The following is a 19,446-nucleotide window of genomic DNA, read 5'->3' as shown; positions in this document are numbered from 1 at the left end:
TATGCAGTGTTTTTGTTATATAAATGGCACATTACTTTATACTGTAGGCCTAAGTTATTTCAGATTATTTAAAATGGCATCTGGGAATTCCAAAATAAAGGTGAAATAAAACACTGGTGTCCCTTTTATTTGGCTCTTATACATGGGGGGGTTCTTTTATAATCTTTGTAGCATATTCATCCTCTTCTCAGTTGCATGGCTGAGACTGTTTAAATAGGCTACTGCCTGCCAATACTGCACGCTTCTACTTAGTTGCATTTTAACGTTGTTATGTTACAGAGAATATAATTATTATATAATTGTTACCAGGTAAAAACGAAAAGCTAGTTAATGTAATGCAATTTGTTGGTCACTTGCGTCTGTCATAGATAGTGTCACAATATTCAGTCAATGAGTGCATGGTATTTTGCGTGGTATCTGTGGGGATCAAGGTAAGCAGATCGTGGAAATAGTAGGCTATAGATATATTATAGATGTAAAATAGTCTACTGTATTAACTTACAGATGTAAAATATTTCGCTGCCTATATAAACTTAACGTGCCGGTAGTCTGTATTCATTTGGCGCGTTGCAAGTGATGTTTAGAGGTGAATATTCATTATCGCCACCTACTGCACTGGGATGTAAACGCACCCCATTGAAATCGATGGCTTGGCAATAAGCGATGTTTTGATTGGCTCTCACCCTGTGACCCCACCCCCACGTGAAAACCGGCTCAAAATTCGTACATCTGTGAAAAAAGTTTCACAGCCGTGTGCTCGCAGCTCCGAACAGGAAGAAGTTGGTAAAGCATGGCACAAGCCGTACGCACTTCTCTTGCCACAACTTCAAAACATTTCTACACATACATTTTAATATTTTACACATACGTTTTCCCCCACACACATGTGCAAAAAAACCCCACACAGTTACAAAACAAATGTACAGATGTGAAAATAACCCTGCAAGTACAAGGTGCAGCTTACACATTTGAAATGCGTTTTGTGGAGCTGTAAGACTTAAGAACTTAAAATAGCTCCATACACGGGCGCGTACATACACTCACGCACGCACGCACGCACACACACGCGCGTACGCGTACACACTGTACGCATGCACACACACACACACACACACACACACACACACACACACACACACACACACACACACACACACACACACACACTGAGAGATGTGCTGTACAGAGTGAGGAAGAGTGAGTGTAACTGAGTAATAAACCTTGCTTGCTGTTGCTTGGCGTACTCTAGTCCAGTGTTTCCCAACCAGGGGTACGTGTACCACTAGGGGTACGCGAGCACACTGCAGGGGGTACTTGGAAAAATGAAATTTTAACAAATATATGGAGCTTAGTTACATTGGGATGGAGAAAGCGATACAGAACTTGACTTAATGGGTACTCATGGCACAACGAAAAGGCTTAGGGGTACACAAGACAAAAAAGGTTGGGAAACACTGCTCTAGTCTAGTGGAGGGTTTCACTCCATGAGCTGCCAGTAGTCACCACAGTGCTGCCATTGCTGCAGTGATTCCCTTCCACTCTGCCTGGAGACAGTCACACCCAGTAGCACAGTCACCAATCTCTCTCTCTCTCACACACACACACACACACATGTCTGTGTAGTTCCGTTCCTTCTGCCTGGAGCCTATGTGGTGAAGCCGTTATGGACAGCTTTGTCAGGACTTGATTTACAGCAAACTATGCCACAGAGTTCCCAACATGGCCAGCCATGCACTCTCACTGTTGTGGCCATTCACCGGTGAAGGCACATCCATACCAGTGCTGCTGTGACACAAAGGACTGCACTGCTGATTAGAGATGTACAGTATCCAAGATCCGGTTCCGGATCCGGCAGGATAATAGGGGTTTTTCAGACTATCCGGATCCGGTTCCAGGATCCAGGATCCGGTAGCCGAGGCTTTTAAGTCAAAATAGTTTGAGCCAACGTGATAAAAAGGACCCACGTGTGTGAGTAGGCTATGTGTTTCAACCCTTTCGTAGGATCCGGTATCCGGTTCCGGATCCGGCAGGATCTTAAGCAGTGGATCCAGTATCCGGCAGGATCCTAAAAATCAGGATCCGGTGCATCTCTACTGCTGATGAAATAATGTTGTGATTCTTTCTTGTGCTGTGCGAACCAGTTGTACATCTTCTCTCACAGTGGCCCTCACAGAAGGTATGTAATGGCACTGCAGTACATGCAGTGCTCTAGTTGCTGAAGGAAAAAAAATATTGCACTACAGAGGCGTATGGGGAAAGTGTTATCTTCCTGGTAATAGCAGGCCTATTCGCTCAGAGAAGAAAATCCCATTGATGCCAGGCCTTGATTGTGTTTGTTCATCTAAGTAGCTGAGGATGTGCAAGCGTGCATGCTCTGTACCTCATCTCTCAACGCTGTGTGTGCGTATGCGTGTATCATAGTGGACTGCTTAGCCGTCTGTATCGGGATGTTAAAGCTCGCCATGATGAGATGCAACCGCCCGTCAATGGCCACATGGCTACTGGGTCACAGATTGTGTGTGTGTGTCTGTCTGTGTGTCTGTCTGTGTGTGTGTGTGTCTCTGTCTGTGTGTCTGTGTGTGTCTGTCTGTGTGTCTGTGTGTGTGTGACTGGCTGTGAGTTGGGTGCTCTACAAAGAGACCAACTCTCTTTTTAATTTAGTTGACATTCAGTGTGAGAGCTTGTCTGAGAGATGTTAGTATGTGTGGTGGTATGTGTGATTTAGTTAATCACAATAGAATATGGCATATGGGACTCTGCACAGGGTTCAGATATTTGTCTTTTGCTGCATTGAAGTACAGTCTCTCTGTGCGACTTGTTGGGAGATGTGTCCAGAATTTTACAGCTCCCTTTGGTATGTTGATCGCCAAAGGAATTCCTCCCAATTCTGTCCTACATGCATTTGTTGGTGATTCTTTTTTATTTTTTTTCTGATCAGTCAGCAGAATTCTGCACGAAGGACTTCCATTGGGTTGAAGACATTTCAGAAGACACCGCACGCTGCTTAACTGTTATTTTTGTTACTTTATTTTTTCGGAGCGAACAACACGTTTCAGCCAGTGCGTCATCAGGTTCGCTCACAACAAAAACAACAGTAAGCAGTGTGGTGTCTTCTGAAAGCAGTGTGCGGTGTCTGTTTATAGTATCAGCAATGCCATCACTTGCAGAGAATAAGAACATAGGACATTTAAGAACACTAGGAACAAATACACACACACACACACACACACACACACACACACACACACACACACACACACACACACACACACACACACACACACACACACACACACACACACACACACACACACACACACACACACACACACACACACACAAACACACACATTCATTCACATCCACATTCATTTGCATACATGCGCTCGCTCACAAAGCAATTCTCTGAATTCATCCTCATTCTCTCTCAGGCTATGACAAGCTGCAACACATTTTGTTGAATGCTGTCGCTTGCCTAAGATGTTGGCAAATTTTTCATTGTCATCCTCTGTCTCTTGCATACTCATCCTTTCGCTCACTCGCACACGCTCACTCTTTCTGTCTGCCTCGCTCACACGCATACACACACCGCACTCACATTTTCTCTTTCTTGCACTCACTCACTCACTCACTCACTCTCTTACAGGCTACTTTTATTGTCAGCTCACTCTCGCACATATACGCAACCTCTCTCTCTCTCTCTCTCTCTCTGTCTCTCTCTCCCTCTCTCTCTCTCTCTCTCTCTCTCTCTCTCTCTCTCTCTCTCTGTCTCTCTCTCTCTCTCTCTCTCACGCGTAGCTGAGACCCCACCTTCAGCTCTCTCCTCCTGCCAACAGCCATATATGGGCAGCAGTCGGACGCTCTGCCAAGCCTGTGTGGGTATATCTTCTGTATATTTACTGACCAAAACAATGAGTGGGTGTGTGCGTGCGTGTGGCAGGGGTAGAGAAGGGGTGTGTGTGTGTGTGTGTGTGTGTGTGTGTGTGTGTGTGTGTGTGTGTGTGTGTGTGTGTGTGTGTGTGTGTGTGTGTGTGTGTGTGTGTGTGTGTGTGTGTGTGTGGCAGAGAAGCCGTGTGTGTGTGTGTGGCAGAGAAGCCGTGTGTGTGTGGTTTGCAGAAGAGGTCCTTTAGCACCACTGGGTGTTTGTAGCAGAGTCTCCTAGTCCCCTCCCTCCCTTTCGCTCCCTCTTGGCTATCCTCAGTGCCTCAGGACACACACACACACACCACACACACACACACACACACACACACACACACCACACACACACACACTCACACACACTCCTGGCTACCCTCAGTGCCTCAGGATATGCCTGCTAACAGCAGAAAGGGACTGTGGGTGCCCCACTAACCCAAGCTCACTAAACCCACCCCCTTGAAAACACACACACACACACACACACACACACACACACACACACACACACACACACACACACACACACACACACACACACACACACACACACACACACACAGAGAGACTGCACCCCCTGCCTGCTTCCAATCAGCAGCCAGCTGCAGGCTGTGGGGCTGAAGAATTTTTGATTTCCTGTCTCACCCCCTCAGCTCCACCAACCCCTTCCCTCTCCTTGCCACAGTGGCCGGCTCTCCAACTTAGAGACTCTGTGAGAGAAAGCAAGAGATGCGCGCACACACACACACACACACACACACACGTACACACACAGAGGCTGTGTCTCGTGCATGCATGCACGCACACTTGCGCGCACACACACACACACACAGTCAGTGTCTCAAGTGCGGACGTGTGTGTGCGCATGTTAGTGTTAAAGGGTCTCAGTGCTGATTCCACACTTCCCACCACTCTGCTGGGCCTGGGGCAGCTCAGTGCTCTTAGTGCTCATGCTCACACACACACACACACTCACCCCCTTTTACAATGAGGAGTTCTGCACATAAAGCAGCATGGTGACCCCCTCCCTGTGGACTTCAAAACAGCATCAGTCCTCCTCCTCCTCTCACTCAGCCTCTCTTATTAAAGCATCTACAGAGCAGATACTAGTATGGCCAGATCACTTCATTATTCCCCTCCACAGGGACACAGTGTCGCCCAGTCAGTGTCTGTGTGAGTATGCATTCTGAGCTGTGCGGGTAGGTGCAAGGTGTGCTCTCTCCCTCCCTCTCTGTCTCTGTCTCTGTCTCTGTCTCTGTCTCTGTCTCTGTCTCTGTCTCTGTCTCTCTCTCTCTCTCTCTCTCTCTCTCTCTCTCTCTCTCTCTCTCTCTCTCTCATTCTCGCTCTCTTGGTGTATCCTTTGCTCTCTCTCTTGTCTCATTCTGTCTCTCTATCTCTCTCTCTCTCTTTCTGTCTCTCGCTCGCTCTCTGCCATGAGGAGTTTTGTTTATGGAACCTGCCAGTACAAGTAATTCAGTATGAGGATTGCAACAGACCGGCATGATTCACTACGTGTCAGTTGTTGACTGTCTCCAAATTGTTTTCGTAGTCTATCTAGGGCCAAGCGGAGCTGTCGTAGCGCCTGATGCGTCTAGAGGGGCAGGGCTCCTCTGCTTCATACAAATTGCTTGCGTGAATAGGCGACAGTTGTAACCATGATCACACGCTCGCACACACACGCACACGCACACTCTCACACTCACACTCAGAAACTCGGGATGGGCACACACATGCAGACACAGCACGGCACACAGACAGAAACCCGCACACATGGTCTGGTGCCATTTAAAAATGCCACTCTCAGAGCCAGTAGATCTGGTTTAGTCCAGGTACTGTATGCCGAAACTGCTTGGCCAACGCAAAGTTAAGATCAGAACGATAAAAGTTCCTCTGTATCACATAGTGGTCATTGTCAGTGTGGCGTTGTGCGTGTTTCTGTTCTGGGTTTTTTTACCATTTTTTTTTTACAATGGTAGGCTCAAATGTTGTTGTTGGGCAAAGAGTGCTAAAGAGGACGCAGGCAGACACACACAGGGAGGCAGACAGACACGTGGGCAGGGAGACGGACGGACAGACATGGGGGCAGAGAGACAGATACAGGGAAGTTCAAAAAGAAGGACATCTCACGGGTTCTCTCTCTCTCTCTCTCTCTCTCTCTCTCTCTCTCTCTCTCTCTCTCTCTCTCTCTCTCTCTCTCTCTCTCTCTCTCTCTCTCTCTCTCTCTCTCTCTCTCTCTCTGTGTCCACTGAAGATAAGTTTTGTTATTGTTTTATTTCCATTCACAGGGTTTTTTCTCCTTGATGCATCTGCTTGACATTTTATGTGGTGAAAAAGTGCTTTGATTCAGTGAGAATCTTCCAGAGGTACTTGACTGTGTAAATATTGTTTTGTGTGATAAGGCCGGATGCCTTCGCTCGACTTTTCCATGCGAGTTGGGAGATTTTTCACAAACCTCACTGAAATACTTCAGCTCAACAGCTATATGGGGCCAATGTGCTGTGGCGCGGTCGGATTTTCCTTGTTTTTGCCAGACACAGAGGTCTGGGGGGGGCTTTAGAGATGAGGCTTGCGTGTGTGGGTGTGTGTATGTGTTGGGTGTGTAGGTGGGTAGTTAACAATAAGAATTGTACATGTATGTGCACTGGATGTGTGCTTATGTTTCAGAGGTGTTTCGCAGGCTTTGTTTAGACTAGTGTGTGCGTGCGTGCGTGTACTGCATGTATGTTGTTTGTGCATGCATGCCTGGCTCTTTTTTCAGTGTTTATTTCATTTTCTTTTAGAAATAAATGCCATTACAGTTATACGGTGTAAACCATGGGTGGGAAACCTTTGTCATTTGGGCCACTTAAAATGTTATCAAGTCCTCCAAGGACCGTACTATGAACACAAACCAGGATATTCCCCTGCACAGTATGCCTATTGCCTATTATATGGCAGCCACCAAAACAGACCCCACCTTTACTAGGTCCCCTGAAAATATAACTCAATTGTATTTGAAATATAATTTCTAACATTTCTCTACAAAACATGTCATATTTCGTTTGAAACTGCATAACATTAAAATGATGTCGGGGGGCCGGATAAGATGGCCTCAAGGGCCCCAATCAGCCCTTGAGTTATAGGTTTCCCACCCCTGGTGTAAACAATAAACACTCCTCCCAAAACAGGAGCCACCTGTCTGTCTGTCTGTCTGTCTGTCTGTCTGTCTGTCTGTCTGTCTGTCTCTTTCTGTGAAGGGAAGGGGGTGGTGAGCTGGGGAGCAGTGCAGCGCATTCCTCTTCCCAGGATTATTCTTAAGCATGTTTCCATCTGAGCTGCACTCTGAGGAGGATTGGCCACTGCTCAGCCCTCCGCTGGGCTGCTGGGGCCAATACTACAAAGCTGGTTCAGCAGTAAACCAGGTTAAGTTGAGAGGTAATTCGTCCAATAGAAGAGCCTGGAGTCCTCATGTTGAGACCTCATTTGAGGATTCCAGGCTCTTCTATTGGCTGAGTTACGTCTTCACTTAACCTGCTTTTCTCCTGAACCAGCTTTGTAGTATAGGCCCCTGGAGGTGCTCGGCTCCACTCTGCTCAGCTTTGCTTTGCACCACTGCTAGTTCTAAAATAAGGCAGATTGCAGTGACCGAATCGCTGACTCAAATCATGAACGGTGTTTTCTTTCCAATGTTTGGCATCAGTTGCTCCTGTTTGCCCTTACAGTCTATCTGCATGCGTGACGTCCGTTTTGTTTGTATTGTTTTACAGCATGCTTCTAAAATCACGGTCATGAGATGGCACTAGTGCTTTCATTTCCCTGCGCGATGAAAACCTTGTCTCGTCATTCGGTTTATTAACTGACCTGGTGGCTTCAAAGCACCCAGTAGACCTCCGTCTTCCTTCCATCTGACAATATGTGATGATTTCCTGGCATCTGTGTTCATAGTTTTGGACATGCCTGCAGTCTGCTCTGCATTTACCTCATCATTTTTAACACTACTTTTAGTATTCTCCATTTTGCCTATGTTTACCAAGTTAGTATTCAGTCTGTTTTACTCAGATTTGCTGTTAATAGTCCAATGTTCCATCGTTCTGTGTTCTGCACATGATCTTGTCTTCACCTCTGACGAACCTTTACGAACCGCCTGATTGTTGCATGATTGTTGTGATAGGCAATTCAAGAAAGACCCAGGCGTGAGACCCAGGTGAAATGGGCATGTGGAGAGTGTGTGTGAAGAGTGGGAATATTTCGATCACCTTTGGATTAAAGAATAAACACATAAATTCATTTTAAATGTATAGTTTTATCTCAGTTTTAAAATTTAAAATTTTAGATTTAATAGTTTGCTTTGGGAAGCATTGAGAAAACGCTGCTTATCAATGAATCGTAAGTAGAGTAGAGTAGTAGTAGGTCAATCAACTAACAATTATTGAGTTGATCGATAATGATTACAATAAAAACCCACTAAAATGTGCACAAACTGTGCACTGTCAATGACAACCACATGCCTTGCTCTCTCTCTCTCTCTCTCTCTCGCTCTCTCTCGCTCTCTCTCGCTCTCTCTCGCTCTCTCTCTCTCTCTCTCTCTCTCTCTCTCTCTCTCTCTCTCTCTCTCTCTCTCTCTCTCTCTGGGAGGATTAATGCTAGCTCCGTGGTCTTTCAGAGGCAGCTGTGCTGTGTGGCTCAGTCTTCTTGTCTGCTTTGGCTAGCGATGGAAGCTCTCAGGTGCAGCCGTACTCCACTTGGGCTTTGACCAACAATTTCCTGCTGGAGGAGCTGCCGGGGAGACTTCAGCAGGCCAGTGAGCCTGGGCCCTGTCAGTGTGCACAGAGACGCCTGGGCACCTATTTAACGGGTCGTCGTGTGCGTTTGGGCATGCGTATGTGTGTGATTGTCACTTGTTAAGGGTGTATGTGGACTCGAGTGTGTGTGTCTGTGGTTGGTTGTGGGGTTTCTCGTGTGTGTGCGTGTGCATGCGCGTGTGTGTGTGTGTGTGTGTGTGTGTGTGTGTGTGTGTGTGTGTGTGTGTGTGTGTGTGTGTGTGTGTGAGAGAGCACGTGGGCTGACTGGGGTGGCTGCCAGCAGGAGGGCCTCCTAACGTCCACTGCCAATTAGTGTCTTTTATTTGTTTAAGCTTCGCAGGTCTGCGGAGCTCTTACACATTCCACTCCACGGGGCAGCTGCTGCTGTGCCCACCCCTACACTGGGAGCCCTGTGTGTGAGCGAGCACGTGCATGATGGGCACAGGGGACTGTGTGTGTGTGTGTGTGTGTGTGTGTGTGTGTGTGCGTGTGCGTGTGCGCGTGTGCGTGTGCGTGTGCGTGTGCGTGTGCGTGCGCGTGCGCGTGCGTGTGCGTGTGCGTGTGTGTGTGTGTGTGTGTGTGTGTGTGTGTCAGAGTCAGATAGAGGGGAATGAATGTGCGTGTGTGAGTACAATATGGGTATCACAGGCGGAGGGGAAGGTGTGCGTGTGTGTGTGTGTGTCAGGCAGAGAGGCAGAGCAGAGGGTACCTGCCAGTCCCCCACTGCAGCCCAGCTCCCATGGGCCCTTGTGCTTTTCACCGGGGGTTGGCCCCCACACACAGCTGGGCCAACATACAGGCAGGCCAATCATAGCCAAGCATTGTGGAGCTGAAGAGCTCTGTGGTTTGCTCGATGTTGTATAGTGATGGATCTTGAACAGCACTCCAGTGCAACCACCCAGTGGCAACCATGATGTCGGATACAGGTGTTTGTTATATTCTATATATTTGCTATATTTGTTATGACCTTTTGTTATCTTGTCTTGGAATGAACAGTATACGTAGGGGTTAATGTGTTTTTCTTCAAGTGTTTCAGCTAGGGATGAGGGCAGTGTTTGTTACTGTAACTAGTCTTTTACCTTACATTTTTCCTACCACAAAACGACACCAAGCCTGCTTTCCTCTTAACTCGTAGCATCAACATTATCCAGTGAAGGCAGCACATGCCAGAGCAAGTCAGACAGAACCGTTAGCTTCAGATTTTAGTGTATGGACTTTTTCTGCTGTAAAATCACACAGCCATGAACCATGTTGTCGGTGTTTGAAAGGGAAGCTCATAGGATTGGCATTGGCTGTCAAAGCTCTTCTGAAATAGACAGTGTTTTTTTCCCTTTTTATTTGTTTATTTTTTATTTATCATACAGCGTGCCCTGCAGACAGTGCAGTACTTTGTATAACCTCTGTATTTCCTCTTCCCTCTGAGCAAGGGGCAGCTATGTACCGTGGTCAAGGTGCTTCAGCTACAGCAGCTGTTGGACCAGAGTGCTGGTTGTTCTCCCTCTGTTGGTGTGGGTAATTGAACCCATTACACTTTGGCTGCAGGTCCAACTCCTTAACCACCAGTGACTTTAAAACAGTTCATGACTCTCACAAGCGTTTAACAGTCTGGACTGGGTTTGCACTTGCAAAAGCTCCTCAAATTCAGAGTTTCTGTGTCTGACCAGCAGACTATCGTAATGTGCATTGCTGCTGTAAGACACTATGTTATGTTCGTCATTCTACTCAGTTTTTAATTATCTTGGCAGATGAATTAAAATGGGTCTGGAAGCAGTGAAAACCTGTTGACCCCCAATTGAACAGCATGTAGCCTGACCGAAATAAAAGCCTGCTTTTATGGAAAGATGTTGTGCGAGAAAACTGTTTCTTTAAAATTAATCTTTTTTATTATTTTTTTTACATTTATATGACACCTAGATTGTACATAGTGAGAACATTAAATATTATTATATTATATTAAATTGTATATTAATGGTAACACATAAATTATTTGCGTATCGATCCTTAAAGCACAGTGAGTTGCAAATGAAATGCAGTATAGAAATAAATGGCCTCCCCTTGGTGTGCCTTTTGTGAAGCGTTAAACCACTGCTACCCCAGAGCAGAACCGCAGGTCAGACATCAGTGAGCCCAGAGGCCTGCTGCGGCATCATGGAGGCCAGTTAACCGATACACTCAGAGGTGAACTATTTAAGTCTTAAACATTAGCATGCATGAAAAGGGGCAAGTAAATTGCCTTTTTAAGTTTGAAAGCTGTGTAAACGGCGTTCATGTGCGTAGAGACGAACGCCACTGACCACTAGGCCACGTAGTGAATCCTTGCGCTTGGTTGCACCAATTTGGGTTTGCATGGTCATGTGGATGAGTTGTTAGGAGGTTCTCTGGTGAGAGCCTTCGGAGAGGGGGCAGCCTGAAAGGAGAGGGGCTGGAAGGTCAAGGTTTTTTTTGCAAATTGGAAGGGAAACATTGGTGAAGGGAAGGGGATAGATGTTGGGGGTGTAAGGGTGGGTCCCATTGCCCCGGGCATACGACAGCCAGCCCCCCCCCCCCCCCCCCCCCCCAAGCGCATATACAGTTACACCTCGAGGACCTGCAGGCCTCCATCACTCCCGCTTCACCCGAGCCGCGAATTTTACTGCAGCCGCCATGGCTACCACTCCATAATCACACGCGGAAAATCTGACTCGGGCTAACCAAGCCTCACCAAGCCTCACCACATTTCAAAAGAAGTGTGCCGATGTACTGGCCGGCAAAATGCTCACTCTTTGCTGCCGTTTAAGAAAATGTCCTTCGATAAAAATAGGCTGCGTACATGTTAGCCAAGGAGAGGTTAGGCAGATAACTTAAAGGGACACTGTGCAGGAAATGGTCAAAAAAGGTACTGCAACTATCCTGCTCATTGAAACTGGGCAGCCTATTGCCAAATTTGATCTTTTCATGAAAGTTTACTAAGTAATAAACTAATATTTTCTAGTACGACCCAAGTACAGTCATTTTTGCAGCTAAAAATGGCTATTTCTGGAAATTCAAAATGGCGGACCATGGAGAAGATCCACCTTTTCATGTATGAAAAGTGCAATTTTTCCAGTCATAATAAATACTTACAATTTGATGGTGGTGGTAAGTATTCATGAAAAAGGTAACATTAGTGAATGGGTAACATGAATTCTGGAAATAAACAACTAAAAATCTTACACAGTGTACCTTTAACCCCCTCCCACAAACCCACACACAAACAAATCCATACATTGCATACAGATGCGCGTGCGCACGCACGCACGCACGCACGTGCATACAAACACACACATACAAACACACACACATACACACATACAAACACACACAGCTCCTACACCTCCAGCGGCATGTTCCAAAATGATTTTGGGTGATGGTGCACCTTGCGAGGGGTGGGAGAGAGACCAGAGCGGGCTGTTTTTGCAACATTTCGGCTCGGATAGACTGTGACTCATGTCATCCCTTTTCCCGCAAACTGAATCAGGGGATTTTTGGCTGTGTGTGTGTGAGAGAGAGAGGGCAGAATTCCTCTGAAGGAGTCCATTCATATGTTGTTGTGGAGTGGTGGGTCAGTAGCCTGACTCCCGCCAGACCCTTGTGAATTTCCGCTCAGTTTTGTGTGCTCACACTAGGGTTTGGAGGACCTTATGGATTCGCCTTGTTCCCGAGCCAGAATGCTTTAGAACCAATCAGGATCGCCGGATTTTCATGGAGATGTAACGTAGTCAAATTTGTAATAAACTAGTTTATAAAACTTGTTCATTTCTCTCTCTCTCTCTCTCTCTCTCTCTCTCTCTCTCTCTCTCTCTCTCTCTCTCTCTCTCTCTCTGTAGTCTCCACCTTTATTTTTCTGTCTGAGTTGCTCTTCGTTTTGCAGCCCTTCACACCTTGCCTCCTTTGGCCTGAGTCAGACCGCTTCAGAGAAACCGCCTCTAAATTGCTACCTCCACTCTGAAGCATGACTTGCGTGTGTGCGTGCGCGCAAGTGTTTGGACTGGGTAGATGAAATGGGTTTGTTCACCCCCATTCAGTGGTATGGGCGTGCACGAGGAGCAGTATATGGAGTGTGAAAAAGTAATGCCTCTGCAGCCAATCTCTCTGTATGCACAAACACCTGAGGTGTGTCCCATCAGCTCTGCCTCTCTGCTGTAATGTCTTCTGGCATTTGGAGAGCTGCCCAGCGTGGCGCTCCTTTTTCCCCCCTGGGAATCCCTCAACTTTACTCTCCATGGTGTGGCAACTTTACTCTCCTCTCCTCTCCCGCTTGATCTCCTCCCGTCTTCCCTACCTCTCCTCCTCACCTCACCTCACCTCACCTCACCTCTTACCAGGCCTGCAAAACATGATGTTCTCACTTCTCACACTCAATTGAACTATTCAGGAGAATGTGAGGCGTGGGAAGATTTGTCATAGCAGCCATAGTTTTTGTAGGGCTTTTTATGCATGTATGAATGTCTGTTTTTTATCTGTTTGCTTGTATTTAGTGTGAAGGCATGCTTCATCATCATTTCTTTCTCAACTGTTTGTTGGGGCCACCAGTTTCTGATTCTGTGAGTTTGTTGATCCAGTTGCATGTATTTGTAAATGTATTTCTAGTTCTTACATTTGGCCTTCTATTTAGCCGCCTACAGCTGCCTTGTTTATCAGCATTTTCGTAAGTTGGTAATGGATTCCCTAGCAACAATGCCCCTATTGGGCAAGACACAAGACACAGGCTGAATTCGAAACGGGAGGCAGTGACTCGATGACTCTCCTCCTACATAAACAGGTCACTGATCAGAGAGGCGAAGTCAGCTGATGAGGCAGCCGTTACGAACGGCACTAACGAGTGCGCCGTCTTGCGCATTTGATGTTACGGCGATTCTTGCGATTCTATGGGGGGAGTTACGTTCATCACGTTAGCGCTTAGCTTACGCATGCTATTTGAACGGTGAATGATCGTCAGACGGCGGAATCGTAAAATAGGCTATAAATAGATCTAGCGACAGCATATTTAGATACTACAATGTTGATTTATGCATTCGATTTTCAATATCTACATACATAAGTGTCAGAATAAAGAGTATGATAAGGTAGTAGCTTGGGTAGTAGCCATGTTTGTTTTTCAGGTTTCCGGTTGAGAGGGAGGTGGCGCACAGCATGTTGGGTACCAAGGAAGCGAAGTCAGCATCTGATGTATCCTTGAAATATCCTCGTTACGCCCACAAATGCAGTCAACTGCCGAGAGAGGAAATAAAGCAATTTTTCGTTTCGATCCACACTTCATTACTCGATGTCCAGTTAGCTCACTGGAAGGACAGCTGCCTTCCCTGTTTCGAATCGGGCCACAGAGCCAGATTTAATACATGGTAGAGTTGAGTATTGCATTTCGTACAATACTGTACATGGAGGCAGTTGAAGGTGCTTCACTGTGATAAAGGCCTACGATAATAGATTAAGGGGTTGAAGAATAAGTTAAAATGATTTAAAAAAGAAAGCAGTGAGTGGACTAGTTGGTGCATCGAACCCATCTCTTATCTAATGTCCAGTTAAAAACAAGAATGGTTTTTGAAAAGGTTTAAGTTAGCTTTTATTCCAATGTCCGTGAACTTATTGAACTCTGGTGGTTAACAAACTAGCATCTTTGTAATGCCATTTATAAATGAGGCCACACTAGGTATACATTAGATAAGAGATGGGTTCAATGCACCGACTAGTCAACTCACTGTTTTGAAAAGTTACCATGCCTTTTTGTTTTCACTTTATTAGGGGTCAGTAGGGGTTGCTGGAGGGGAATTAATTGTGTCTTTACTAAATCCCGACCCTATTTGGCACTTTGTGTAGTGGTTCAGGTCAGATTTGTTTCACTTGTGCTGAGCAAACAGAGACCTCTCTGCTTGCACAAGATGGTATCTGAAGGTGTTTATGGTGATGTTTGGATACTCTGCTCTTTCAGCATGTTGTTAAATGCACTTCCAATCTACTGCACCATCATTGTAGTTGTAGTGACTCAGGAACTGCCAAGCCATACTGTCGCCCACTCTATTGAGGTAGCCATTGTTTTTTCGAATTAAAAAAACTAGTTGTATATAACATTTTTGAAGATGTCTGCAGCTGTGTCAAAGACGAGACGTGATTTTTTTTTTGTTCCGCACTCATTTAACTATCCAGAAAGTAAATAAATGAATCAGTGTAATGGTCCGAACTTAAAAATCATCAATACATCCTTGGATAATTATGCAAAATGACGAACAAAATTATTTTTTCACTCTCTTGGCATAATTATTAGAGATGCACCGGATCCTGATTTTTAGGATCCTGCCGGATACCGGATTCACTGCTTAAGATCCTGCCGGATCCGGAACCGGATACCAGATCCTACGAAAGGGTTGAAACACATAGCCAACTCGCACACGTGGGACATTTTTATTACGTTGGCGCAAACTATTTTTAAGACTCATTGGCTTACTGCCACACTGCCTTCAACGGCCGCTTCCAAAGGGCTTTCACTCCATGCAGCGATTGGGGTTGTGAAAGACTGACTGAAAAGCCTAGGCTACGTAAAAAGTAGAGATGCCCCAGATCCTGATTTTTAGGTAACTGCTTAAGATCCTGCCGGATCCGGATAGTCTGAAAAACCCTATTATCCTGCCGGATTCGGAACCGGATCTTGGATCCTGTACATCTCTAATAATTATAGAAGTGTTCTTGTTATTGTATTAAAATCACGTGTCATTACCATTTTGTTTTGATATTCAAATCATCTGGGGACGTTTGTCCAGATTTTCAATTCCTTAGATGTCATTCAGTGTAATAAGATCAACATGGTGCTTTTAAATCATAATAAAAAGTGATAGTCACACAACAATATGTGACCTCATCAAAAGGACCCTTGGTGATCCCTTGAGTGATGATGCAAAGGGAGAGTCTTGTTCTTAAATAGTTGAAAATTCCACAAAAACAGATGTCATTCAGTGAAATGTCAAAAAATACTTTTATACTCAGATATTCATCCAAACAAGCATATTTTCTAAATAGACATAGTAAACATTGTGGGTCAAAGTCATTGTTTTATGTAGGTGGCTAACTGTGTGTTTGTAAAAAGGTAAAAATAAGGTGTAAAGTATTTGGTCGTCCTTCAGTGTAAGATGTCATTCAGTGACATGCAGTGTAAGGGCCATTTCATTCAGTGTAATCAGTTCATAATTGTATATTAAGAATCAAAACAGCAATATTATTATAAGATACAATAATATGATGATACTACTTGAAATTATGACTTTTATTGTTATTACCATTATAACCTTGTTACCATGTAGCAACCATATTACTGGGTCGATTCTGGGATTTTGGAAGTTGTACATGAATTATCAGAACACCCTAAGTCGCAATCCCCGAAATATGTAGGTTAATAGACAACATTTTCTTTTTTATTGTTTTAGGCCTAAGTAGTAGCCTACCTCTAAGCTTGTGATCTTGGAAGTTCTTCAAAACATGTTTTAATGCCACAATATTACGTAAAATACCAATTATTTTACAACATTTATTTCTGTTGTCACTCATTCAGGACGTTGAGTACTTTAGTATGATAGTAACAATATATTTATATAGGATTTATATAGTCGCTGTTTATATAGGATTTTTTGCCAAGGCGTCATTCAGTGTAATAGTTGTGGTCATTCAGTGAAATGCACATTTTTATGTGAAAATAAAGTCAAATTCTGACGAAACTTATTTGTTTAGCACAACACATGCGGGGGCATACCACAAATGAATAATTGTGTATTTTAAACTGATTTTCTCTTCTGTGGAAAAACTTCTTAAAGCCAAATGGGTAAAATGCACTTGGTGAAAGACTACAAACACTGCAAAAAATATTTCCAAGTGCCTTTTACTAGAACATTTTAGGTTTGATTAAGACCTTAAATATAGCCCTATACTATGTTATGTAGCTTATTTCAGTTTTTTAACGTCATCTATATGTTTTTTGCATTACCACCTGTTTAACACCGTATTATACTGACATTTTATGGGTAAAAATGGGGTAAAAATACATGTTCCTTAATATTTTCTGAACAGAAAATAATACATTTAATCACTCTACACTCCAATGTACCCAAAAAAGTTGAAAAACGGTGTCAGGGAACAGTTTTATTTTTTTGAGTCCTGAAAACCCTGTTTCGTCTTTGACCCAGCTGTTTAATGGATTATACAATATTGATCATTTTTAGTTCACAAATACAAATCATAAATGGGGAACAAGAATCAGGTTGGAGACTATTTCTTGGTCAGGTTAGTAATGATGCTTGTCTTTACGTTACTCAATTGGTAATGGACTGAATAATGTATGGGTGTTGCATTAATAGAGGGCCGCTCTCCTCCCCTTTTCCTGCTCATCTGTGTTCTGGGGCAGCAGTGGCAGTGGCTTGATGATTTGCATCTGCCAACTAGCCAAATGCTGGTAGAACTTCACTGTGAATGGTAATTATTTCAGTGTCACTCTCCAGTTTGGCAGGTAGTTTAAGTTTCTCTTGACACTCATGACCCACAATACAGTAGACTATAATATGTTGTTAGTGCATTTGGTTTGTATTGGTCTGATTTACTTTTATGTCAGAAACCACGTTAAGGCCCTAAGGGTGGCCTTTTCTTCTTCCTATAGCATTTCTTCTGAGGTAAACATAGGCTATCATGGTAAAAAAGAAGATAACTGACAAAAATGTGTGGCTTGTAGAAAGGCTAAATGGCTAGTGACAGTTACTGCACTTTGCCTTTGCAGGCCAGAGTGGTGGCTGTTGTCTGGCCGCCTCCTCCTGCCGGTAGCTGCTGGCGTCGGAGGCTCTCTGTGCCCCTGGCTGCTGCTGCTAGCTGGGTCTTTATTTACGCCTCCTGGGCCGGGACATGACACATGCCTGTGGTGCAGATAAGAAATAGCAGCTCCCTGCCTGTCATCTCCTCAGCGCTGCTGCAACAACTCAGACCTGCACACTCACACACTCCTCTCTTTGGTGTTTTTGTTTTGTTGTTGTTGTTTTTTTTTCAGTGCATGCTGCATGCTCTTCTTTCACTTCACACCCTCTCACTCTTTCCTGCTCACTGGGTTTTACGCAAACTTATCTGTCTTTTCTTTGTACGTATGCCTTCTTTCAACCCTCTCCCCCTTACACGGTTTCTGTCTCTTTTCTCCCTCTCTTACTGACACTTTCATATACACATTGGCTCCTTTTTTGTTACCTTCTTGCTGTTATCTGTCTTTGTCATCACAGTTTTTTTTCTCCCTCTTTTGCGCTCTGTCAAGTAACTCTCTCTCATTCCCCCTCTGTCATTCGCTGCCTGTTATCAGCAGATCATTGCCATGTCAATGTAGTATTGTAAAGCAGACGTGCGTGTGCGCGTGAGCGCATGTGAGTCCAAGTCTTTGTGTTGCATGTCTGTCTGGCCTTGTGATGGACTGCGCTGGTGTCAGGAGGAGACCTGTAACTCTGAGCAGAAGCAGAAGCAGAGGATCCACTCCCTACCTCTCATGTCACCACAGAGTGGAAGCACGGGCGCTGGGTGTCTGTTGGAGAGGGGAGAGAGAGAGGCATTGAGGAGAGAGGGAGATGGGGAGGATAAGTGTGTGCGTGTGTGTGTGTGTGTGAGAGAGAGGAGGGGGGTGAAGTGGAGTGAGAGAGAGGTTTGATAAAAAGTGAGAAAGACACTACAGGCTAGTGAGCGCCTCTGAGATAGGAAGAGAGGTGGAGGGAGGGGATTTAGGGAGGAGGAGTGTATGTGCATACGTGTGTGTGTGCATGCGTGCGAGAGAGAGAGAGAGAGAGACCGAGAGAGACTGTCTGAGAGGTAGAGAAGAGGGACTGTGTGAGAGACAAACACACAGAGACCGAGAGGAGTGAAGAGAAAGAAAGGGGTTCCTGTGCTGTCTGTCACTGGGGTGCTTTGAGCAGCACATGTCCTGACGCCTCCTTGCAGGAAGTGGAGAAAAAATAGAAGAGAGAAAATAGCCCAGTTAAAAATAATAGCAGAGGGGGACGAATGAGACACCCTCCGCTAAGAAGTCAGCTCCCAAGCGTCCAAATATTCACACACACAGAGACAGGCAGACACACACACATGCACGCAGACACGCGCGCACAGACACACACACACACGCACACGTACGCAAACGCGTGTACGCACATGCACACACACAGACCAACCTGGCCACCATCTCACACAGCTTCTTTGTTCAGATAGACATCTGTATCTGTGGCATACACGCACAAACAAAACACTCTCCACCTCTCCTGAGTGGGTGTGTTAACAGTGGGGGCATGGAGGAGTTCTGAGGTTTCAAAAGCAGGAAGAAACGGCGTAGAATATCAACTGTATTTGTGAGGCCACTCTGCCCCACACCATTACTTGGCTTTCGCTGCTACATGTGACAAACAAGCATTTATTTTTATCACAGTGTCTATGTAGTAACAATAAAGACTATGTGTATGTGTAATATTATGAAGGTGGTTGTATACTTGTGTTTGTAATTGGGTCATTTCATGTGAAATCAGACGCTTTGGATTGGCACGGATTTTTCGTGGAAAATTAGAACCCCATAACATAAAATGAAATAGAGTAAAGTGTTACCCAAAGATTGTCCAGATGGTGGCATGTAAGCTTGCTTTGGACTACGCATGGCCGAGGCTACCTGGGCTCTGGGTTCATAGTGGATCTTGGATGCCAATCTCCACTGGATTGGTTTCCACACATTATTGTGCTCTCT

General features: G+C 45.1%; 1 protein-coding gene across 3 annotated transcripts in view; it reads left to right on the top strand.

Moving 5' to 3' along the window:
* Positions 1 to 19,446, top strand: part of tab2 (TGF-beta activated kinase 1 (MAP3K7) binding protein 2) — an 85,335-nt gene that overhangs the window by 39,348 nt on the left and 26,541 nt on the right. The window lies entirely within an intron of this gene.

The sequence above is a fragment of the Engraulis encrasicolus genome, chromosome 18 (genome assembly GCF_034702125.1).
Source record: "Engraulis encrasicolus isolate BLACKSEA-1 chromosome 18, IST_EnEncr_1.0, whole genome shotgun sequence".
Classification (NCBI taxonomy): Eukaryota; Metazoa; Chordata; class Actinopteri; order Clupeiformes; family Engraulidae; genus Engraulis; species Engraulis encrasicolus.
Note: the sequence above shows the minus strand (reverse complement) of the source record. Positions and strands in the feature narration are given on the sequence as shown.